Here is a 24,810-nt window from a genome sequence, read left to right as displayed (position 1 = left end):
TGGCTTCCCCATTACTGTAAAACCAGCAGTGTTTCTAACCAGGCGATTAGATAAGAAAAAGAAACCCAGAGCATCCAGGAAAGGGGTTAAATGTGACTATTTCCTTTAAAATGATAAGTTCTTACATATGGAAATCCTAATACACAACAAACACATTTACAGAAGTAGTAAACTGAGGGAGGGACTCTTAGATGGCAAGTAAAGGCATGCCAGCAAACCTGATGACCAGAGTTCAATCCCTGTACATATGTGGTGGGAGAGAATCAATTCTTTCCAGTTGTCTTCTGACCGCCACACATGCACATGCACATGCACATGCAATCACACACACACACACACACACACACACACACACACACACACACACACGCACACACAACCCCTAAAAATGAATATTTATATAAAAACCTCACAAAACATTAAAGAATGAATAAAGTCCTCAATAAATGGAAGGACATCCTGTGCTTAGGCCCTGAGTACAATCAAAACCTGTCCAAAAGCTACAGCAATCACAACTGTGTGGCACTAGTACAAATACAGAAATAGTTAAACTCCAGAAGTAAATCCATAGATTATCGGCCAGTGTTACAAGACTGTCAATAAAAGAAAGCTCTTCCCCCTAACAACTGGACAACTAGTCATATAAAACCGTGCTGGGTCAATTAAACATATATAAAATGTTAACACAAACTCCTGTTCTCAATAGATATCACATTCCTAAATTTTACCATTTTAGCTCATTTTGATATTTCTTTAAAAATAAACTAATACTGCAGCTATTCAATCACAATTATTTTCATTTTAACAAAACACAAACATCAAGATGTAGTGGGTAGCCATTCCAGCTTTGATCTGGAAATTCTCACCCCCATTGAGGCTTCAAGATTCTAATTCTCTCCATGCTTACTCTTGATTTCTCAGAATCCTTTCTTATGTTATGTCTTCTTTAAATCCAAACTTTCCATTTTGATAACAAATAAGTTTTTCCAATAACAATCTCTGAAGTCTCCAGAAGGAAGATGGGGCCCCAACAACAACAACTCTACCCAATCCAGAATGATACCATGGTAATCATCATCATACTACACTTCTTGCCAGAATTTCAGACAATCTTACCCATTACTCTAAGACTTGCTGCAGAATCTACAGTTATTCTAACTGAGATTTAACTATCTGAGTTTTCTCACAGTACCCAACAGAGATAGCATCACCCCCTAAACAGCAGGAAGCAATTCTGAGAAAATGACGCCCCTTCTCCCTTAGGTTTCATAATTCTCAGGGTTATGGATGATGTTTATAGGGTTGGGGGTGGAAGAAAATATTAGACTCAGTATTCTAAAAAAAAAAAAAAAAGGAAAAAGAAGAAATGGAATGGATTATGGTAGATTATTGTATATACAAGTAAACAAATTTAGTAAAATAGCAGCCTTAGATAATTTGCACTGTTATGGATTCTTATATGTTGATACAAATGTAAACTATTTTTATATTCCTGTTTAAGATAATTTCTATATTGATACAAATACAGAACTATATTTGTTATAATGTACATATATTTCTACTCTTATTTGAAATATTTGTATATTGATACAAATGTAAATTTATATCTGTCATACTTTATGTATGTTCTACTTCTGTTTAGGATATTCGGTATATTGATATTTATTTAAGATTATTGTCATACTGCATATCGCACTATATAGTCCTACCTCTGTTATAAATACCTTGTGTATTGTCACAATTTTGAAGTCATTGTTCTTTACATTTGCTCATAGACTGTTTACCTTGTTTACATGAAGCCTTAGTCCTTAGATTATTTCGGTAGATAAGACTTATAGATTTATAGTCACCTATGCTTGTCATCTCTATAGTTACATTAGTTAGGTTATCCAGACTTACAGATACATAGGTCAGATGGACAGGTAATCTTCAAACACTTCATAGACCTAGAAAATATGGCATTTAAATAACTTAGAATTCTGTTGACGTGAGACACAATTGCTCCTGGCTGCACCAATTTGATCCCGAGAGAATGTTTGTCTTCTTGGTACAAAATGGTCTACTGGGCAAAGAACTGCCCTTGCCTCAACTGCTGACAGTACGAATACAATGCTGTCCTTTCTGGACAAGCAGGACACAAGGTAAGCGACCACTGTACTCTGCCAAGACAGGGTAAGATGGTCTTTCAGAATTCCTGCTTCTGAAAATGGTCTGTCAGATACTCTAGGCCTGTAGCCAATTTGAATGCACCAACAATGCTGAGAAACATTAGGTGACTGCCCAGGCTGCCAGCTGTCTCGGTCTACTCTTGTGAGATTCCTGAAAGTTGCTTGCATCCATCTACCATTTCTCAGGTACCATTATATTCCTTCTCAGGTCTTTGATGGGTTGAAGACTAGCAGTTATAGTTACAACTTAATATATATACACATATACACACTGTCACGCCTATAAGGCGGGGGCGAAGGGAGGGGCCGAGAGACCCGAGATCTGGATGGGCCAGCGCGTGTTCTCTGTTCCGGGACCCTAGACAGTGGAGGTTGACCAAGCAGAGCTCCAGAGAACACTGCTGGACTTCGATACACCTTCCCCAGACCCCATGACCTACCTTTCCCTTTTTTGTAAGTTACCCACTAAATAAATCTTCCTTTTAACTATGTAGAGTGGCCATAATAATTTCACCAATATCAAAAGCCAGACTACACAAATAAGGGGCTGATAATGAAATGCAGCTCTCTCTGTTCATGCTGCCTACCCAACCTGTGGAATATTAGTTCGAGATGCATTACATTTGTTTATGCTGTGAAATATTTGTTTAATGATGCAAAGAATTGTTTCATTCTTTTATGTTGCATTTGTTTAACTCTGTGAAGCTGTGTTACTTTGCCTGTCTAAAACACTTGATTGGTCTTAATAAAGAGCTGAATGACCAATAGGCAGGAGAGAGAGAAACAGGTGGAGCTGGAAGGCAGAGAGAATAAATAAGAGAAGAGTGAGAGGGAGGAATGAAAAATGGAGAGGAGGATGCCAGGGGCCAGCAACATAGCAACACAGCCAGACTCAGAATAAGAAGGAAATCAAGAGATATAGAATAAAGAAAGGTAAAAGCCCAGAGGTAAAAGGTAGATTGGATAATTTAAGAAAAGCTGGCTAGAAACAAGCCAAGCTAAAGGACAGGCATTCATAAGTAAGAATAAATCTCCATGTATTTATTTGGGAGCTGGGTGGTGGGCCCCCAAAGAGCAAAAATTAAAACACACACACACACACACACACACACACACACACACACAAAAAAAAAAAAAAAAACAAAAACAAAAACAAAACCAAAAACAAACAAACAAACAAAAACTCCACCTACATGCCCATCTCCTAACACTTTCCCATTCGCTAGTAGGACCTATTCCAGATTTCTTAATCATTTCACCTAATCAGATCTGTAAACAGGTTTTTGTTTTGTTTGGGGAGACTTGCTACTCAAGCCTTTTTTCGCTTGCTATTTCTATCTTCTTTTCTTTTCCTTTTTATTGAGACAGAATCTCTACATGCACCAGGCTGTCCTGATATATAGACCAGGCTGTCCTCAAACTCACAGAGATCCACCTACCTCTAGGTAGAAAAATGATAGAGACTACACACCCTGGACTATTTTTAAGATCCTCATACATTGCTACTGCTTTTGATCATATGGAATAGTATTAGAGCATTAATAAAGTACCAATTTCCCCCCCCCCCATTTTGGAAGCTCAGATTTTATTTATTTATAGTTATTTTTTATTTTGAGTTTATATTATAATTATATCTTGACAGTATAAAAGCTACCAATCATCCTTAACTAATTTTTACTTCCCTTGTGTTTTCTTTTTCCTCTCGCTTTTCCTCATTTCTCTTCTTTCTGAGTCAAGGTCTCACTATGTAGTCTCGACTGTCCTGAAACTCACTATGTAGACCAGGCCAGTCTTGAATTTTGTTTCTGTACCCTGAGTACAGAAATACAGACCTGTCCCACCAGCTTAGCTTTTCACTTGATGAGACTTTTAAAAATAAGATTTAAATATAATTTTTTAAAAAATTATGAGACATGGCTTCTCTGTGTAGCCCTGGCTGTCTTGAAACTCACGCTGCCGACCAGGCTGGCCTCGAACTCTGCCTCCCGAGCGCTGAAATTAAAGGCATGTGCCAACATGGTCAGCTACTTGATGAATTTCTAATAAAAACCTAATACATATCTCTTTTCAGCTACATTATTCTAAAGACACATGCACAGACAAAGAGGAAGCCTGAGGACATTTAACAAAGGGTAACAGAGGACTGGACCCAACACACTAAATGAGGGATTCTGCTCTTTCCCTCCAATATTATAGGCAACAGAGTCTGAACTGTTTCTTACAGATGTGTCTTCTGCTATTTAATGGTTTTGAACACAAACAAGGGTGTTTTTGTTGTTTGTTTTTTCATCAAAGTCCTTTTATGCCCAAACTTCCAATAAAGTACTTTCATGTTTTAAAACAAAACAAAGAAGCCCTAAGCAGAAGACAGTAATACTTCAAATATTAAAGCATGAAATAAATCAGATATAGTTAACAACAGGAGAACACTAGTGTATGCAAGTGTTTCCTATATGAAATAAGCTCTGCCATGGGGAGCTTTGAGGAGTTGGGCCAGGCAATAGGTCAGGCGTCAGTGAAGCAAGGAGATGCCCTCAATTTATTCAGATTCCAGGAAGAAAGGAAAGTCTCAGAGTTCAGAAGAAGCTATTTGAACATTCCACTCCTCCATAATGCCTGGAGGAGAGACCTTTTAATCAGGTGTAGAAAATGAGACTTTTATCTGAGTGAGAGATAAGCTAGTATTTACTATAGTCCTCCAATCTCAAACATTAACAGATCAAGAACTAGGAAACCCACCTCCATGAACAAGGTGTCAAATTCAACAAGCACAAGCACTAAGCTCCAAAGAGCCACTGAGATGGGGGTGTGTGGGGGGGTGGCAGTGGGAGGAGAAAATGGAAAGACAGGGAGCTGGGGCAGGAAACAAAAGTGCAACAAGATAAAGCTGAGGGAAGGTCTTGAAAAGAGTAAAGGGCTGCAGATGTAGCTGGGAGTAGAGCGCCTGTCTAGCTGCATGTAGGGCCTGGGTTTGATTCCTACCAAAAGAGGGAGGGGCAAACAGCGAGGGAGGGCATAGTGAGGGAGACAGAAAACAGGAGGAAACAAACCCACTGTGGATCAAGTAAAACCTCTAAGGGGACAGAGGGGACTGAAAGGAGAGGGAAGGGTGAAGAACTGGGGGGGCGGGCACAAAAATAGTCAGGAGATGTTAAAAAGAAAACCCCCCAAAAAATCTTTAAAAGAAAAAAAAATAAAAGATTGAACTTCACAAAGTGGAAAATCAGAAACGCAAAGGGTGAGTGACTAAAAGGGGAAATAGAAATCAGTCAGTTACATTACAATTAAAATATGCTAATAAATTGCTATTTCATTATGAATTTTCTGAGTGGCTATATATCAGATCAAAAGAGGAAATCAATACTTTCCCTAAAGGTAAAATATGATGTTCAGATATAAGGAAATCATAAAGTTATACTATATATGTCATTTTCAAATATATTGAGGACAATTTCTATAATAAGAATCACTAAAATAAAAAAGATGCCAATTCTTTTCAAATTATTCTTTAAGAAAAAAAAAGAATGAAACATAATAGATATTCCAATAGAATTTTAAGTTAAAAAGTTTACTTGAAATGGAAGATATAGAAAACTCGCTGTACATTTTGAAAAACCTAACTACCTGGGGTTTCCTGAGCTGTCGGCCACCAAACACTAGGAAGTGTGCAGCACTGTCACAGCAACAGATAACTATTTAAACTAAGTACCTCAATGAAACTCAGTACACAACACAGCAGACTGATTACTCAACTTCATTACTGTGTCTATTCCCTTCAAGACTCCTAGAATACCAGCAAAGCATCAGTAAGAGTTAAAAAAAAATGAAGAAAAAGAATGGCTAGGGAGAAACTGTCAGGCCAACAAAACATAAGCTCTAAAGCGGTAGAAGCAGAAACTCAAAGGAACGAGCCAACCCTCCTCTCACATTATTTCTTTTGAATCTATCCATTCTTTCCTTAGCTATAATCGTATCTTGCCCAGACTATCACTACAGCTTATCTGTAACTATTAGCTTCCTCTTGCTGTTACAAATACCTGAGACAAGCAACTTAAAAGATAAAACAGTTATTTGGCTTACAGTTTTGAAGTTTTCATATAGAACCAATTTCCCCATGGCTTTGGGCCTTTAATAGCATACTACAGCAGAAGCCCAATACATCGAAGAGCTGTTTACCTCATAGCCAGGACAAGAAAGAAAGAGACCAAGGTACCAGAACTCCTTTTGAGGGCAGGCCCTCAAAAATCTCCCATGAGGCCCTACTTCTTAAATGTTTTGCCACCTCCCAATAGTGCCATGGGTTGGGAACCTTTGGGTGGCATTACAGATCCAAACCATGGCGATGACCCAAAAGGAAGTAATTAAAAGGTAGATTTTAAGCCTTTTAATACATTGTTGGATTCAATCTACACCAACTCTATAGCTTTAACCACCCAAGCCTTCCTTAGCCTTGACACAAAACCCTCTCCTGTTATCACCATTTACAGACAACGGCCTTTGCACAGACTAGTCACACTCATCTTTCAGAAGCAAAATTTCAACCTCACTGGCTGCTCCAATTACCGTTTTTCTTAATATACATATATTCATAGTACTCTGTAATTCTGACAAACCCATACAATTATATGTGATTTTGTTCAAAGCAGTTTCCTGTGAAATCCTGAGAAGTGCAGAAATCATACCTGTCTTGCTCCTACCTGAATCCCAAAGAACTAAGATGCAATTTGGTACATTATAGGTTCTCAATAATGTATTTCAGTCCCCCAAAATGTAGCATTTCAGTGTATCTCAACAACCACAGTTTTCAAACTATGTATTTACTCCTATGAATTATTTCACAAGGGAAGACAGAAGTGCTGTGTTTAACTGTTTATATTACTGAAGTGGAATAGTTTTACAGTAATATTTTCTACTGTTTTACTTCTAAGCATTCTAGAACACCATGTAAAGTAATTTTAATAAAAAGGAACGATACTTAACTATCTATGTTCTTTTCTAAAAGTTCCATAACAGAACTTTACAAAAGTGTTTCTACTTAGTTTTAGAACTGTAAGGAATCAAGTGAACTATTCTAAGTATTCAGTTAGGACTAGATTATAATTTAATATTAAAAATCTTTTTGTTACCACATTTGATGCTATGTTCACACCCATTTAATTCAAGAAACTGAATTTCCCAAGCGAAAATATGACAACTTAGGCATTAAATCAAGATGTTAGAATTATTTAATTTTAAACATAAAATAACTACATACCTGATACCTGCTGACTAGTTTACAAAATCAGTGAAATGCCATATTAAAAAAAAAATCTCACTACATCTTTGGAAAAACTTTACAAAAGCACCAAAAGTCATTTAGATAATTTTCATGTGCTTGTAATAGAGCAACAAAATTCTTTTATGAAATAAAAGAACAAGAAAAGACATAACAAGAACCCACTGAAATGGGGATGCTTCCTTAAGATCAGACTTTGAAAGAAGATTGATCATTGTTGGGGGCTGGGCAGGGCCAAAGGTCCTGTGTGTATAACAAGGAGTGCTGTGCTTCTGTTCCCTTCAGGGTCTGCCCCCAAAGCTCCAGGGGGCCTGGGCCAGGGCCTTGAACTTGACATTTTCCCTGTAAAGATGTGGTCAAATGTTTCAGACACTGAGATGTGAAATGCTTTTCCTACTAGAGGGACTCAAACTCGCGTAATTTGCTGTCTGATGCTCCTTACTGATTTGTTTTCTGCTTCCCCACTTGAGGGGTATATAAGGATCTATCATACTAGCAAACTTACTGGCTGGGGTCATCAGCCCTTGTAGCCCTCCTGACCCCAGCTGTTGACTATTTTCCTCATTCCCTGCCCTTCTCCTTGGAGTCCAGCATGAACCCAGAACCAACCACTGATCTGGTTCAGATCTTGATAGTTATGATCACAAAATACTGGTTAAATAAAAAAGAAAACATTTTATAAAATGACAATATACTGTTAAGATCCATACTCCGAGATTCCCATTTAATTATACTGAACCAAAGAAGAAAAGTAGAAATTTAAATGTGCACAGTGTATTTCACCCTCTATTCAGAACTTCTCACACAGTTAGATGAAGAAAAGAAGAGACGCCATTTCTCCTCTAAAAAGTCAACTTAGAGAAGTATGTGTGTGACGTGCAGGAATTTAGGTGAAGAGTACTTTGGAAAGGCTAAGAGCCTCCACTCTGCCACTTGTCTGGTCCTGAGAACTTGGGTACGTGACTCTGCCTTCCCAAGCCCGTTTTTTTTTTTTTTTTTTTTTTGTTTTTGTTTTTTTTTTTTCCTGTAAAATGGGGAGTGCCAGAAGGTCGCCATGCTAAATGACACATGAAAACTCTCCAACAGTACCTTCTGGCACTTTAAAACCAGGGCCAGAGAGGGAGAGATAGGACCTCTGGGGCTTGCTGGTCAATTGGCCCAGCCTATTTTACAAATTGTAATTCACAGTCCACTGAAAGGTTCCATCACAGCAACAGGTGGATGGTTCCTTAGGAATGACTCCTGAGTGAATTTTGACCTTTAGATATGTACACATCCACAGAAAAAAGAAAAGAAAAGAAAAGAAAAGAAAAGAAAAGAAAAGAAAAGAAAAGAAAAGAAAAGAAAAGAAAAGAAAAAAAAGCCAATCCGAAGCATAGCAATTTACTTACATGGTTTCTGCAACTTTATGAAGAAACCATTTTACTTTTTTTAAATTTAAGCAGTGGGGATCCCCTATTCTAACGATTAATTCAGAGAGAGCGCACTGCCATGTTTTAGTGGATTTATCAATTCTCCCATCATAATCCAATCACTGTGTAACAGAGACTAGTGTAACTTTCTGGCACTTCTTTGTAAAGACAGTTCCATGAAGTCTAGGTTGACCTAGAATTTCTGATCTTTCTGCCTCTACCTCAAATTCTGGGATTACATACAAATGCCACCACCCCCAGTGTCAATCTCAGTTCTTAGAAACAATTTCCAGGATATACTATGCTTTCAGAAAGATGTCCTCTCAAACAGAAAGAAACAGATTTCATAAAAAATAATTTTTAAATTAATAAATTCTAGTCAGACATAGTAACACACGTCAGCAATTCTAGCACTTGGAAGGCCTAACAGAGTGAATTCCAGGTCAGTCTCTGCCACCTAGTACAACACTGCATCAGAAACACCACCGCCCACCACCCCACCTACAACAACAACACAAAGACGACAATGAAATGTTCTATTCTGAATGATCAAAACATTAAAATGTGAAATTAGGAGCCCAAAATGTAAAGATAGAATTTAAATTCACTTTGAATACCTTCAGGCCTTCTGCTCTCTTCTATAAATATTTTGTTCTTAAAGAAAAATTCACACTTTTCCCTAAAGAGAGACAAAGATGAGGCAGCCACACAGAGTCTCCACGGTATAAATCTCACAGCTGTCATCATGCTTCCTGGCTATCCAGAACCATCAAGCTGTTATGTTTAATCTCTCACTAACTTGGTGGTTTTGTGTGTGAAGATCCTGACATCTTTTCACAGACTTCTTCCTGAATGTTTAAGTGCCTTATTCTGTGAAAAAGATTTCTTAAAATTTTAGTTTTGATTAATCTTGTGTGCAGCAATCTTAATTCTTTTATTGACATTAATAGTCTTCCTTGAGATTCAGTTGGATTTTCTACACACAGTAGGATGTAATGGTTATCTTCGACAAGTGAGGATAACTAAGTAACTTTATGGAAAAATTTGAATTGAGGATTTATTTTCTCTTCAAGACACAAGAATAATTTTTTTCCTTGTAACAGTTTAACAAATTTGTGTTCATTTAGGGAATTTGTTAAATTTTATTGGCATAAAATTATTTTTATTATCTATAAATAAAATCTTGCAGATCAACTGAGTGTGGAAACATCTAGATATCACCATCTGTAATTTTTATTATTTAACTAATTTAGTCAGATTTACAAATATTACTTAGCTTAATCTTTTTTCCTCATAGATGTGGTCTATCATTATTCTTTATATAAGAAAACATGATAGGACATTAAATTAATTATAGCAAAAATTAAGAATATTCACAATTAAATAGATAAAGATTATAAAAAACCTCATGTCATGTCAGTTCAAGTCAATTTTACCAGCAGTAAGTTATGAAAAGCTGATTTATGGGGCTGTTTGAAACTGTGGACTGATACTTCCTTTCAGGTACTTCTCTATCGACGACCATATCTATGCTTCTATGTGTCCATCTTATATGCTTGAGGTACAGCATCACTGTATACTTTCTTAATCATAATGCCTCCTCCAGGTCTTAAGTAACAACATATATACTTCATTTTTAAAAAGATTTATTGTATTTTAGGAACGTTTTCCTGAGCTTATGTATATGCATATCGTGAGTGCCTGGTGCTGGCTGAAGTCAGAAGACAGCCTCAGAGCCTTGGAATTGAGGGCTATGGATGGTTGTGAGCCACCATGTAGGTGCTGGGAACTCAGTCCTCAGTAAGAGCATTGAATGCTCTTAACCACTGGGCCATCTCTTCAACCTCTTATATGTCACTTTTATAGAGCTGTTAAGATTTTAATTTGCATGTGTAAAGAAATAATACTATTATGTGTAGACTAACACACTATCTAACCTATTTATATGAAACACTTAAGTTGTCTAGAACTACTTTTGTTATTACAACTGTTGTGTAGTTTTATGGGTATATCTATAGGTGAAATTTCTGAGTGTAGAATTTCTCTATCAGAGACTATTTTTATCAATATGGTTATAAACTGGCATTTCAAAAATAATACCAACTTATAATATGCTTTTGTAGTAATTTATTTTTTAAGGTTCTCTAGAAGTTAAGTGTAACTACGTATAAAAAGTATATATTTTGATTATATATATATATATATTTGCAATACTACAAGCATTAAGATAGTGAAAATATTCATCTTTCAGAAGAACCAGAAGTACCCCTTTATTATCCTTCCTGCTTCTGCCCCCTTACATCTCTTTTCCCACTGTATATAAGTATCCATTGCTCTATACTATAGACAAGTTTGTTTACTGATATATTCCAGCACTCAACAATCAATATTCCCCACCAAATATAAGGATTCAAAGCCCACCATATATCTAATAAGATCTATCTAATGATTACTTTGCATCTAATAAGATCTATGTAATGATTTAGATTGCCTAGCCCCTCACTTATAATTGCTCAGTTGATCTACTCTGTATTCCACGTGGTTTATTAAAGCCCTTTGCTATTATTGTACATTTGATGACATTTCCTTGTCTCTCCAGTAGTTGTTTTATCAAGGTGGTGGATATGTCACTTGGTACACAGTTAGTTATAAATGTTATCCTGTATAAAAAGATGTCCCTTTTTCATTTTTTCTTCCTTCCTTCCTTCCTTTTTTGCTTTTGTGGGGAGGGGGAGGCTGCTTTTTGTTTGTTTTAAACAGTTTCCTTGTAACCTGAAAATCTCCCCAAGGATGGTCTTCAACAGCTGATTCCTCAGCGTCTGAGTGCTGAGATCACAGGTGTGTGCCCCATGCCCAGCTCCTCCTTTCTCACTCCTAATGCTCAGGAACTCAGAGTTGGACTGTGCCTGGCATCAGAGTCCTACCCGGCTCCTTTGTCTCCATTTGCCTGACACCTTTTGTTAGCCCTTTACTTTTAACCATTCCAGATAATTTTGTTTTAGATAAGATCTATGAGATACAACATATTTTATATAGTAAGATTTTTCTTATTTGATAAATTGAAAATATGTCTTTAAAAAATGACTAATCCCATCCATATCTACAATTATTACTGCTGTGTTCTGTGGTATTTGATATAGTTTCTTCTATGAGAAGCATATTCTTGCTTGTTTATTAAAGTTGTTTGTATTTAGGGGTCTGTAACTGTGTTCTAGTATTTGCTTTTATAATAGACCTTTCCACATTGTAGCTAGAGTTTTCCTGCCTTGCCCAAAGTCAGGACAAATCTTTGTCACCCGCCAGTCCCACAGCTGCTCAGACCCAACCAAGTAAACACAGACTTATATTGCTTACAAACTGTATGGCCGTGGCAGGCTTCTTGCTAACTGTTCTTATATCTTAAATTAATCCATTTCCATAAATCTATACCTTGCCATGTGGCTCGTGGCTTACCAGCATCTTCACATGCTGCTTGTCCTGGAGGTGGCTGGCAGTGACTCCTTCTGCCTTCCTGTTCTTTCTTTTCTCCTCTCTGTTAGTCCCGCCTATACTTCCTGCCTAGCCAATGGCCAATCAGTATTTTATTTATTGACCAATCAAAGCAACACATTTGCCATACAGAACATCCCACAGCACACATAATGCCTTTACTTTTCTGTTGTTTTTTTTTTTTAAAACTGTTTACTGTATTTGTTACTAGGATCTTTAAAAAAATCCATACAATAAGTTGTTTTCCCCGACTCTTTTCTCACTTTTGTTCATTATTTCCAACTTGTCATGTTTATTTATACTCTTGCTCATGAACTTAAATTGCATTTCTGCCAAGTAAATACCAAAGAGTAGCACTGGTATAAGTTTAGCATCATTAAGAAATTACTAAGTTCTTTAAAATGTTCACAAATGCCATTCAAGTCTGTACCACAAATATGCCACCCACTGGCCAGTACAGGACTTGAGTAGTGGCCCACCAGTATTTCAGTATACAGCACCTTATAAAGTATGTGTATGTTGTAGAATATTATTTTAAGGTGTGTTACATTTGTTTATGCTGTTTAATGGTTTGTTTAATGATGCAAAGATGTGTTGCATTTGTTTTAAGTCTATGAAGCTGTGTTACTTTGCCTGTCTAAAACACCTGATGGTCCAATAAAGAACTGAATGGCCAAAAGCAAGGCAGGAGAAAGGATAGGCAGAGAGATAAACAGAAGGAGAAATCTAAAAGGAGAAGAAGAAGAGCGAGCAAGAGAACAAGGAGAGGAGGATAGTAGTGGCCAGCCACCCAGCCAGCTATGGACTAAGAGTAAAAGGAAGTAAGAATACAGAAGTAAGGAAAGGAAAGAGCCCAGAGGCAAAAGGTAGATGGAATAATTTAAGAAAAGCTGGCTAGAAATAAGCCAAGCTAAGCCTGGGCATTTATAAGAATAAACCTCCACTTGTGATTTATTTGAGAGCTATGTGGTACCCCCCTCCCACCAAAAAAAAGCCATAAGAATAAAAACAGCAAAAACTACCAACAACATTTTGGCGTACCCTACCAACAACACAACTGACTTTAAAGGGTCTCTTCCAGATCTCCTCTCTTTCTAAACATCAAGCAGAAAGGTTCATTCCACTGTGCCACATAATTTCTACAACCAGATACATGTCCAAGTTCAAGGAGTGAGACAACACAGAAAAACAAAATTAAATGGGATTTGCCCCCATCCTCTTGGGAACAGTTTCTACAAATGAAGATGAAGTAAGTCCCTTCTTTCCTTTTGAGTTTTAAGCTTTAGTAATTTTATAACTACATCAACACTGCTGCCAAAGGATTCCTGAGGACTGAGGGACAAGAGATCAGCAAAAGGGGGGGGGGGACCAGGAATGGGAGAAAATGGGGAGGGAGGGAAGAGGAAAGATGGGAGGGATAAAAGGGGGGAGGAGATAAGGAGAGATTCTTGCATTCCTGATGAGGATTAGAATAAAACCCATTAGTTAATTTTGCAAAGCTATGACCAAAATCCCTGGGGGAAATAATTTAAGGGGAAGAATTATTTTTATTCATGTTCTAAGAGGTTAGGACCACAGTTGTGTAGGGCAGAAGAGGTGTACTTCATGGCAGACAGAAAACAGAGGGATCAGAGACCAGAACAACCTTCAAAAGCAGCCCCTCTCACCCCCAACTTCCTCGAGCTAGATCAAACCTTCTAAAGTTTATGCTACATTTTTAAACACCACTACCAACAATGGACCAAGCTTTCAAAAACATGAGCCTAGAGGAGCCATTTCATATTCAAGCCACAGGCTTCTCTCCCTGGCGTTCCAAAGGCACACAAGCCATCTCATAATGCAAAATACATTTAGTTCATCACCAAGCATCCCCCAAAGTCTTGACAGTTTAAACAATGCTAAAATGTTCGTTCAAAATCTCTTCTGAAACTCAAAGCAAACAATTGTGAGCTCCTATAAAAACATTCCTATTCCAAAAAGGGGAGAATGGAAGAAGAGCTAGGAATGATCAGACCAAAGCAAGACTAAAGCCCAGCAGGGAAACTCTCCCTGGAACCCTATGTCTAGCATCATACATGAGCTATAAGAGGTGTGAGGCAGTTCACACCGCCTCTCTTCTGGGCTGGTGCCACTTGTTACCTGAGGCTCTTATCAGAAGGTCCATGTTTCAGCATCTCAAATATCTTGAGAACTCCACTGCAGTTTCGACTTTATCCACAACTTCACCTCCTGCCCTCTTAGGGCTGCCTGCAGGATTCCAACTCTCCTACACACTGCCTGGCCTCCCTAGTCTTCCTTTGAAATTTGAAGAAGCCTCTTGGAACTCCTGCAGTCTGCACTGAGCACAAAACCAGAATCATGTGGTAGACAATGACGAGGTCTATTGCCAGTCTGTGCAGTAGCTGAGCAGCTATACCCACAAAAGCACTTCCTTCCCCAGGTGATCCTGTCCAAGCCAGAGCACCCAGAGCTTTCTCCTCAGCTTTTCAAATGAGTTTGAAACCTTTACACCTTAATCATTCAAGGAATAGGATCATCTCAGGATCACTTCCTGAGAAACCTCAAGGCTTTTTTCACACATTGTTCAATTTCTTAACTTTTTAATGATGCTAACTGATTCAGAAATGATGACTTCTTAGCCCTAACTTTACACTGGCTTTTCTGTCAAACCTGAAAGATTTTCAGATCTTTGGACCATGCTTCCTGATTCAATTCTTACCATAAGCTTGGCAAAAGAAACCAGAAACCATGGTGTCACAGACTCCTACATTGTCCTGAAATTTCTTCCAACACCACCTCTCCACAAAGGCTATCATTTTTAAATCCAGCCTCAATCAGAATCTTAGAACATGGATAAATACAGACAAATTATTTGTTTCAGCAAGTAACATGAAAGGGTTCTAGCACAATTCTTGCTAGTGTCCTCATTACCATAACCTTATGGGGCAGCCTTTCCAATCTGTGTTTCTATCTATACTCTGGCTTCTGGGCTCTGCCCGGAATGTAGTATATTCAGATTACAGCATTCTAGACTATCTCTAAACTCTGGATTTCTCTCATAAAGCAATTCTAGAGGATTAAGAACTATATGACACCAACAACTGAACTCTAGTACTAATTTCCTGTGTTCACCTTCAGAAACTTAGCTGTGACTGAAATAAAAGAGGGAACAGTTCCTGAAAGGGATTACTGATTTGGTCCTACAGTTTCAGAGGGTTCAGTTAGTCTGTGGGCCTCACTCCTTTGCCCTGAAGTAAGGCTCACACCAAGGCAGCAAGAGCGCATGGAAGAGCCTGTTCATCTCATAGCAGAAAGAATGCAGAGACACTCAAAGGATTAAAGATGAGGCACATCCTTCAAAGACATGTCCTCCAGTGACCTATTTCTTCCAACCATACCCTACCCTCCTAAAGAATCCAGCATCTCCCAAAATAGTGCCACTAGATAGGGACCACAGCCTCATCACAGGAACCTGGGAGGGCAGTTCATATTAAAATCCTACCATTCCTTCCCTGCTCTTCAAGTCAGAGCTCAAGCATTTTCTTCAGGCATTCTGACGCTGACTACCTGGTTCTGAGCTGTTCTGAGTTTTGCGGAAGGAATGTCAACCCCACCTCCCCACAAAGGTAAACAGTTCAAACCAGCACTGATTTAGTGCCACTTTCCAGTATCTTCTCCATCTGCAAATTTACTTTCAGAGTCTGCAAATAGCTGTGCCATAGATTCTGTCCTGGTTTATAGGCAGTCACTATGGAAAAGACAGAGTCTGCTGTGCTTCTTTTATCTTACAGGAACCCCTGTGAGTTCCTTAACTCTAACACTGGGGAAATCTGCAATGGTTTAGTGCTACAATTCTTCCAGTACTACTTCTGGCCTTTTTTCTCCCCTCTCACTGGAATTTTCATCCTAAGACACGCTGGAATGTTACACACTGCCCCACTGGCTTCTGAAGTTCTCCCATTACCTTGATTTTCTGTTCCCTCTCTGTGGGAATAAAGACATTTTAGTAAACTTCAGATTTATTCTGTTTCCTCACATCTGCTACTGAGCCTATCCAATGCACCTGCCGTTTCAGACACAGTACTTTCGCAATCTAAACTTTGCATCTGGTTCTTCTAGCCTCTCTCTGTTGACTCTTTCTTTACATTCTTTCAGTATATTAAAACAGCCAACTTAATACTTGTGTCAGACCTAACCTCATGCGCAGGTAATTTCTATCGACTGCTTTACTGATTATAACTTAGTTTTTCTAAGTTTTTTGTTTTACACTCATCATGGCAGTTTTGCTGGAGCACCAAACTCTTAACATTTTGCAGTAACTGGATTAGTTTGTTTTTCCAGTAATCTGTCTTAACCTGCCAAAATCTGTCCCCTTCAATGGCACACAGGCAAGATATCTTAGTCCAGTTTAGCCTGGCTCCCTTGGGGCTGTACAGAGGTCTTTGCAGCTTAATGATCAGCCAATGACATGGGCAAAGGTTGTCTGTGTGCATGTGGGCTTGGAAATCCAAGTCCCTTAGCCTTTACTTTTTGCCAGACTCTCTTGAGTCTCCCAGTGCAGAAAGCATACCTCAGCTCCTTTCTGGGATTTATCAGTTAAGTTTCTGTTCACAAAAACCAAACCTATAACCTTAAACTAACAAAGCAGCATGTTTTCTCCGTTTCCCATTAAATTTAACACTTTCAGCAGCGAAGCAATAGGTTTTTGTAATCCTTATAACTCCATCCCAGCTTGCATCAGGCCTTATAACTCCATCCCAGCTTGCATTAAGCTCCCCCCCCCCAACTTACTGGTAGCAGAGCTGATTATCTTAGTTCTTGTGCACTGTCCATTCATTCATCTCCTCATTAGGGCCATGTGAATGAAGGTTTTACTCTATGGACTAATCTAAACCCAATCAACTTCCAAAGGACCCACCTACCAATGCCATCCCACAGAAGATTGGGATTTTAACCTAAGACTTTGGAAGGATACAAACATTCTACCACAGGCTGATAAAGCAGTCCTCAGCAACTCACCTAGCTGGTGAAGAGCCTGAGGTAAAAAGGTCACAAATTCACACTGTTCTTATAACAAATCCATCTGTTTTACAAGAATAAATGTTTCTCAATTTTTTAACTGCTTTTGGTCAATTTCCGGTATCTCTAAGTAGCCATTTTTGACATTTTTTAAAAAATATAATTGCAAAAGGAAACCCCAACCTCTTCACGCCAGGATTATCAGAATTTGAGTGCTGTTTCTAATGATAAGAATTTCAAAGTTTTAAATGTACTGATCCTTCAGAGAAACAATTTTCCTATCAACTAAAAGAGATCACCAGGTTATAGGGGATATTTCTTCTCAAGTGGCAACATATCAGGAGTTCATTTTGGCATTACTTAAAAACATGGAAAAAACTAAAAATAATGCCAATGGTCTCAACAATGGGAAGGGTAAAATAAATGTTACTAAAGTTAATGAAGAATTAAATGGGCTCATGTGTAAAAACATGAACATTTCTCCAAGATATAATTTCTGTATAGTCAGATATTACTAATATAATATAATAATTAATATTGTATATTTACATTTGTAGAAGATGAAGCATAGAGCCAGGCCTAATGATAAAGACCTGCAGTTGGAGCTATTCAGGAGTCTGAAACAGGGGAATTACAGTGCCAGTTTGAACTGCAGGGTAAGTTCAAGAACAGTGTGCACAACTTAATGATATTCTGTCCCAAATAAAAAGAACAAGGAGGGCTAGAGATAGAGCTAAGAGGTAGAGCACTTGCTTGCCATGTATGAAGCCCTAGGTGCCATGCTTCCTTCTCTAGCACTGTGTACAGGCATACATGAATGCATAAAAGAGAAAGAGAAATGAAGGAACAAAAGTTGACGTTTTCTGGAGGCACAAACACATAAATGCACAGGTATGCATCTAGAAAGATATGAAACAAAATACATTAAGAACTACTTCTAAGGAAGGAGCAGAGATTTAAAGCAGGCACAATTCAAAGGCTCTCGGCTTGACCTGGGAATACCTTAAAGTTCTTACACAATTACTCTATTTCTGTGTGTCTAAGTAATAAAACAGTAGTTAACAAAGGGCTTGTCTAACCTACGCACCACTACTGTAAGAGTCACTAACAAGAAGAATTGTACAGATTCCAAAGGATACAAAGAGAACACTTCAGTAGTCAATAAAGGGGAGGGGAACAAAGCATAACAGCAACAGCGACAAACCTTGGCAGCTCTGAACTATCTCAGTGCTAGGAGGCTGAAGCAGGAGGATTGCTTTGAATTCCAGGCTAGCCCGGCCTGCAGAGTAAGACTCTGTCTCAAACCAAAAGACAAAACACCAAGCCAAACTAATCAAACAAACAACACCCCCCAAATATAACCTAAAACTGAACTCTATTTGGCATCATTTCTAAGGTCAAATTTTTCTTTGGAGTTAATCTCCTTATTCATCCCTTAACATATCCTGTGCCATAAGAATTAAATTTGTACTTTTAATCATGAGTTACTTTCTTAATAAGCCATTCCATTCTGTCACATTAACTAATGTCTCTAAATAACTCTAACCGGTGTCCTAAAGTTATAAAACTTTAAGGCTTATAACTATTAAATTTTAAGTCATTAACAATTACTCCTTTTATCTTGCAAATAAGAAAATTTCTGACAAAAAATACTTTACCTTAACCACACAGATATCCAAAAGAAAACAAACTTCAGGACACTGTGGAAATAAGCAAAAATTACTTACCTTCCTCTTTTAGCTATACACACACATGAAATGTACACTAGAGTGCTCCTCCATTTAGCTCCAGGGTACCTAGTTTGAGACTACTAAATTGAATTCTATACTACTTCTTTTAAATACTATCAGGTCAGAGGACTTATTCTAAATCTTCTTAAATGCTCTACAACTCTCTCACAAATGTAGAATGATAAAATAAATATTTTCTGTTTATGGTAATTGAATGAGGAAGACTTACTACTGTTGCCACGAGAGACTGTTAATATCAGCACACACCTACAGGTGGTAAGTTATTAACCAAAGCTGTCAAATGACATCAGCAGTGGATGCCTTTACAATCTCCTATTCTTTCAACCACACCATGATTGAGTCATGCTTGCCTTACCCTGTGGGGTCAGATAACATGTTTTAATTTTATGTTTAGGTCTCTTGTCCATTGTGGTGTTTCCCTAAATACAGCTTTGAGGCTGAGCTACTTTTAAACAGCTGCTCCACATGGAGTTATTTCTTTTCTGATATTTTCTATCCCATTTGTCTTAAAAAACAAAAACAAAAACCCTATAAGCTAAATAATATTACACGTTCTACCATTCTAAGTCTATAGAAGTATAGAGGTAAATTTAATGGAGTATTTCCAGACTGCACCATAGTCTACAACTAGACCATAACTTATAAGCAGCAACCCTCTGTGTGATTCCTCCACAAAACTATCTGTTTTCCCCTTAATGAGAAGAACAAAAATGTCCAGAAGGCTAGAAGTACTGTGGGATAATGCTCTTGTAAAGATTTGTCACTCGAATTCGTTTAATAAAATGCTGATTGGCCAGTAGCCAGGCAGGAAGTATAGGCAGGATGACCAGACTAGGAGAATTCTGGAAGGGCAGAGTCAGGAGTCACCAGCAAGATGCAGAGGAAACAAGATGAGAATGCTGCACTGAGAAAAGGTACCAAGCCATGTAGCTAAACATAGATAAGAATTATGTGTTAATTTTTAAGTGTAACAGCTAGTTAGTAACAAGCCTGATCTACCGGCTGAGCATTTATAAGTAATATTAAGCCTCAGAGTCAATTATTTAAGAAATGGCTGCTGGGTATTTGTGATCAGGCAAGTTTCTCTATCGCCTACAGAGAAGGACAGTAAAGACAATTTGCAAGTGAAAAGCCAAGGGGAAACACAACTGAGGACTCATTTTAACATGTGCAAAAAAAAAAAAAAATCTTGAGACCATGTACTTGGCTAGTCAAGATAGAACCAGTATGAGAAAATATAGTTTCAGTCAAGACCTGCCACTATGCCATGTGGCTTGTTATTAGTCCTGAGGGAGCCAAGACACCAACTTAGTAGGTCAACACCAACTATCATTTCCATTGTTAAGCCAACTCAGGAACTGAGGGGATCAGAAATCTTGTGGAACTTGGAAGCGGCTGCAAAGTTTACAAAGGTATAGAGACTTCCTCAGAATAGCACATGATAGAAGAGAATACTTGTGGGTTAATGAGAAAAGAGACCATTTAGAAACTACTTGCAGCCAGTAGGGTTGAAGAGATGCTGGGTAGCACAGATTAACAGTTAAAGTGACGTACTGTTCTCTTTTATTGTCTCCCAGAACTGTAAACGTTAACTAGACAATTATTGTTACGGGTATTTTCTTTCCAATAAACTGTGAAGTGGAATATGAAAGAAAATAAACTATCAAATATAAATTGTTTCCTTTCTTTCAAATTGCTTGTCTCACATTCTTACTTAAAGTAATCTTTCACAGTTATGGTTGGGGATGTAGCTAGATAGTAGAGGACTTGCCTGGTATGCACAAAGCCCTGGGTTTGACCTCTAGCAAAGCAAGGAAAACATAAAAGAATTGCAAGAAATGTTGAGGAATGATAATAGATTTACATTTTAATTATATTACTCTATATTATATAACTAAAAAAAAATCAATTGTAGTGATTGTTTGCCCAGCTTAAACTGCTGTAACAAAGTATAGTAGCCTCCTTCTCCATGGGGTGTACATTACTAGATGCCTAGCATATGCTCAAAACCAAATAGTACTGAGCTCTGTAAATTCTACAAATACACAACTATTATGAAGCTTATGAATTAGGCACAGTGTAACAGATGGACAGTGATTAATAACATAATTATAACAACTTAATAAAAATACCATGATCTGTCATTAGACTATGCTATTATTTTCAGATGGCAGTTGCTCACAAGTAAGTGAAGAATAAACAACTGCTGATCAAAGGGAACTACCATACCATAGCCTTCTGTTTGTTTCCTACAGTTAATGGAGGGTGGAATTATGGTAAGGGTACCAGTGTGGTTTCATGGGAGCATTTTTTGAAGTTGCAGACTGCTGACTTTTCCTTGCTATCCCTCACAGCAGACAGTGAAGCTGAGTGCTATCCTGGGCCACCTTCATAAAGGCATTAGGCTTTACTTCCTAGAAAGATCACACTGCACATAAGACTTCTACATCTGAATTGTAGAGAATCACATTTAGTCCGTAATAGTGGCTACTAAAGGAAACCAAGATCCAAAAAGAATCCACATATAGATTTCCTATTTCCTCAACTTTTAAATAAAAATACTTGGCCAGACAAAGAAAACAAATGGTTTTCCATCACTTACTATAGCATTCCTCTTTATCCATGGTTTTAGTTCCTTATTATCAACTGTAGTCTGAATATATCAAATGGAAAATCCTGAAGGAAATGGCCTTCAAAATAAAACTGACACTGTTTAACTCTTGCATCACCCTGCTCAGTTCTATCGGAGACATGAACTGTTTGTCTACAGTACCCATACAATATATACCTCTTGGCTGTACAGACTCTCTTTCTCTTTCTCTCTTTTCCTCCTCTTCCCTCCCCCCTCCAGACTGCAGGAGAGCCAAATGTCTGTGTGTTCAAGCAATCTTTTTAATGTAATAATTGTCGAAAATTGCAAGAGAAATGATGGAAGTACCAAAGAGAAGCTATGAGGTATTTTAAGTGAAAAAGTGAACAGTTTTGGTTTCCTAAAGAAAGCAAAACATTCTGTGATAAGATGCTAAGATCTATGGTAAGAATAAAAGAGCGATGAAGAAAAAAGATGGAAAAAGAAATCCATAATAGTTTTGTGAAAGTAACCACAGCCAACAACCATAATGCATGATAAATGCTTAGGATGGAAAGGCATTAAATTCATCCATAGTTTTCAAAAAACAGAATATACATGGTTCTAGAACTTGAGGTTTGGGCATCTACCAGGGGCTTAGAGTGAAATCAGCTGGATAAAAGCACTACTGTATCAGTTTCCAGGAGATCCCATCTCTCCTTTAAGTTACATCTTTATCTCAAAGAACAAGAGTTTACACTCTTCTTAGAAGTCCCAATATTGTGTCTTACATAGCACAGATAATCAACAAATCATTAGTAAATAGATGAATGCCATGAAATATTATTAGTGCTATGAATTATTTTTTCTTTTTCTTACTAGCTATAAGCTCTACATGGAAACAAAATTTTGGATAACCAACTGACACATCAAAATTGGAATACAATGTCTCTTTGCTATTAGTTTGAGTTCACAACACTATCAGTATCTGCCAGAAGCCAGAATGATCTCTTCACCAAAGATGCCTTTATCCAAAGTATAATTAAATTTAACATTTAGAATTTTCTAGTCAAAGCTCCTCCTTAAATTTTGTTGTGCTTGAATTTGACAAATTGAATTTATCTAATTTTGTCCTTGCCTAAAATGCAATAAAATACACATTGGGTAGAAAAACACAGTGGTAGAAACATAGGAACATGGGATCTGACTAGTGGGCATCTAAAGAAGATGGGAATTCTGGAGAAAAAGAGAGGACACACAAAATGGGGGAAAGGAAATGAGAGCCTGGGTACTTTCCAGACCCAAGAACTGTGAAGGTACTGAACTAAACACAACCCTGAGCATCTAGCAAAACAGATTAGTCAAACTAATATACTTGACTGCAAAACTTCTGGGCACTGGGGACAAAGGGAAAGGGAGAAGAGACATCCATGCCAAGATTCAGGAATCAGAACTGCTCACTGACCACATCTAAAGACAGAGATGAAGAAGGCCTTGAATGTTTACAGCTGAAAAGTCTTTGCCTTATCAAGCATAAGACAGTTAAATATAATTTTATGACTTGGTAATATAAAGTTTCACAAATTCAACCTACCCCTAATGTTTCCTAAGATTATAAAAAGTCATATTACCACTCCGAACATGAAACAAAGAACAAAAGAGAAAGATACGTGATCCAGTCCCTAAAGGTTCAACCCAGGAGGTAAAGGTACCCAAGAGGGGACAACCAGACACAGAGAATTTGTACTGTGTACTGGCCAAGGAAGAGGCTCAGAAGTGACATGTTAAAGTTGATAGATTTAAATAAGATTCTTTTTTTTTTTTTTTTTTTGTTTTTCGAGACAGGGTTTCTCTGTATAGCTTTGCGCCTTTCCTGGAACTCACTTGGTAGCCCAGGCTGGCCTCGAACTCACAGAGATCCGCCTGGCTCTGCCTCCCGAGTGCTGGGATTAAAGGCGTGCGCCACCACCGCCCGGCCTTAAATAAGATTCTTAAAGTTGATGAAGAAAATCAGCAAGGATTTCAGCGTTGAACAGTAGTAAGTAATGTATTTGGAAAACTAAGCAAATAATTATTAATGCCAAGAAAATTAAAATACAAGAAAGGAAAAGAGTAACTACAGTTTATTAATACACACACACACACATAAATACAAATCCAAACAAAACCCCTAACGTAGTGATGCTGTGACTGGATGTATATTATATATACACATGGTTAAAGGCAGAATGGAAAGGGGCTAAACTGTCACTTTGCAAAACGATTAGAATTTTTTTAAAAATCAGGCATCAGTAATGTAAACCGCTCCATTTACTTGATATGGAAATACAAACAAATAGATATAAAAAGTTCAAACTCAAACAGGCGTTGAGGAGCACAAGAATCTTTTTTGTCTATATGTGCATTAACAGCTTTAAATTAAAGGCTTAAAAAACAACCAAAAATAAGTGCAGCTATCATGTGTAAATAGTAACTAGTTTAAATGTGGAAAAATCATAAAGTTACAATCAATTTCTGGAATTAAAAATGATGTAGCCCAGTAGCAGAAGGCTTCCTTAGTAGGTATGAGGGCCTTGGTTCCATTACCAATACTGTCCAAAACAACAATAACAACAAAAAGTACACAGATTTTTTTTTTTTTTTTTTTTAAGAAAAACCTAAAGACATTACCTATTTCATTAAAGTATTCTTTAGGTCTATAGCATGATGTATATTTTAGTAAAACATTCAATTAAAACGTTAACATAGTTAACATACGAAATATTTTTAGCTGGGTGGTGGTGGCGCACACCTTTAATCCCAGCACTTGGGAGGCAGAGGCAGGTGGATCTCTGTGAGTTCGAGGCCAGCCTGGTCTACAGAGAGAGATCCAGGAAAGGTGCAAAGCTACACAGAGAAACCCTGTCTCAAAAAAAGAAAAAAAAAAAACAAAACAAACAAACAAACAAAAAAAAATAACAAAAATATTTTTAAAACTCAGGTCATAAAGAATATTTCCAACTTTTAAAAGATATAATTCCCAACATTTGTAAATATGAAAATTTAACGTAAGTAGAAAGTTTTCAGTCCACTTATTTTATTTAAGTCCTTATAAAACTATTTGTGCTTATAGCCACACTTATCTAGT

At 37.6% G+C, this 24,810-nt stretch overlaps 1 protein-coding gene and 1 long non-coding RNA gene across 12 annotated transcripts in view; one reads left to right on the top strand and one right to left on the bottom strand.

Annotated features, from left to right (window-relative positions):
• Positions 1-24,810, bottom strand: part of Pals2 (protein associated with LIN7 2, MAGUK p55 family member) — a 108,738-nt gene that overhangs the window by 55,379 nt on the left and 28,549 nt on the right. The window contains exon 1 of one of the 11 annotated variants that reach the window (XM_076566776.1): positions 729-865. The exons of 9 other annotated variants lie outside the window; for them this stretch is intronic. The gene's annotated coding sequence lies outside the window, so the exon portion shown is untranslated. Of the gene's footprint in view, positions 1-728; positions 866-24,810 lie in introns of those variants that run through there. One more of the 11 variants, XM_076566772.1, reaches the window with a different exon arrangement.
• LOC143272343 (uncharacterized) lies at positions 890-23,018 on the top strand. Its single transcript, XR_013049826.1, has 3 exons — positions 890-1,067; positions 17,921-18,019; positions 22,566-23,018. It is a non-coding gene; the product is annotated as an uncharacterized LOC143272343 (long non-coding RNA).

This window comes from Peromyscus maniculatus, chromosome 3 (genome assembly GCF_049852395.1).
Source record: "Peromyscus maniculatus bairdii isolate BWxNUB_F1_BW_parent chromosome 3, HU_Pman_BW_mat_3.1, whole genome shotgun sequence".
In the NCBI taxonomy this organism is placed as follows: domain Eukaryota; kingdom Metazoa; phylum Chordata; class Mammalia; order Rodentia; family Cricetidae; genus Peromyscus; species Peromyscus maniculatus.
This window is presented reverse-complemented; position numbering and strand designations above follow the sequence as displayed.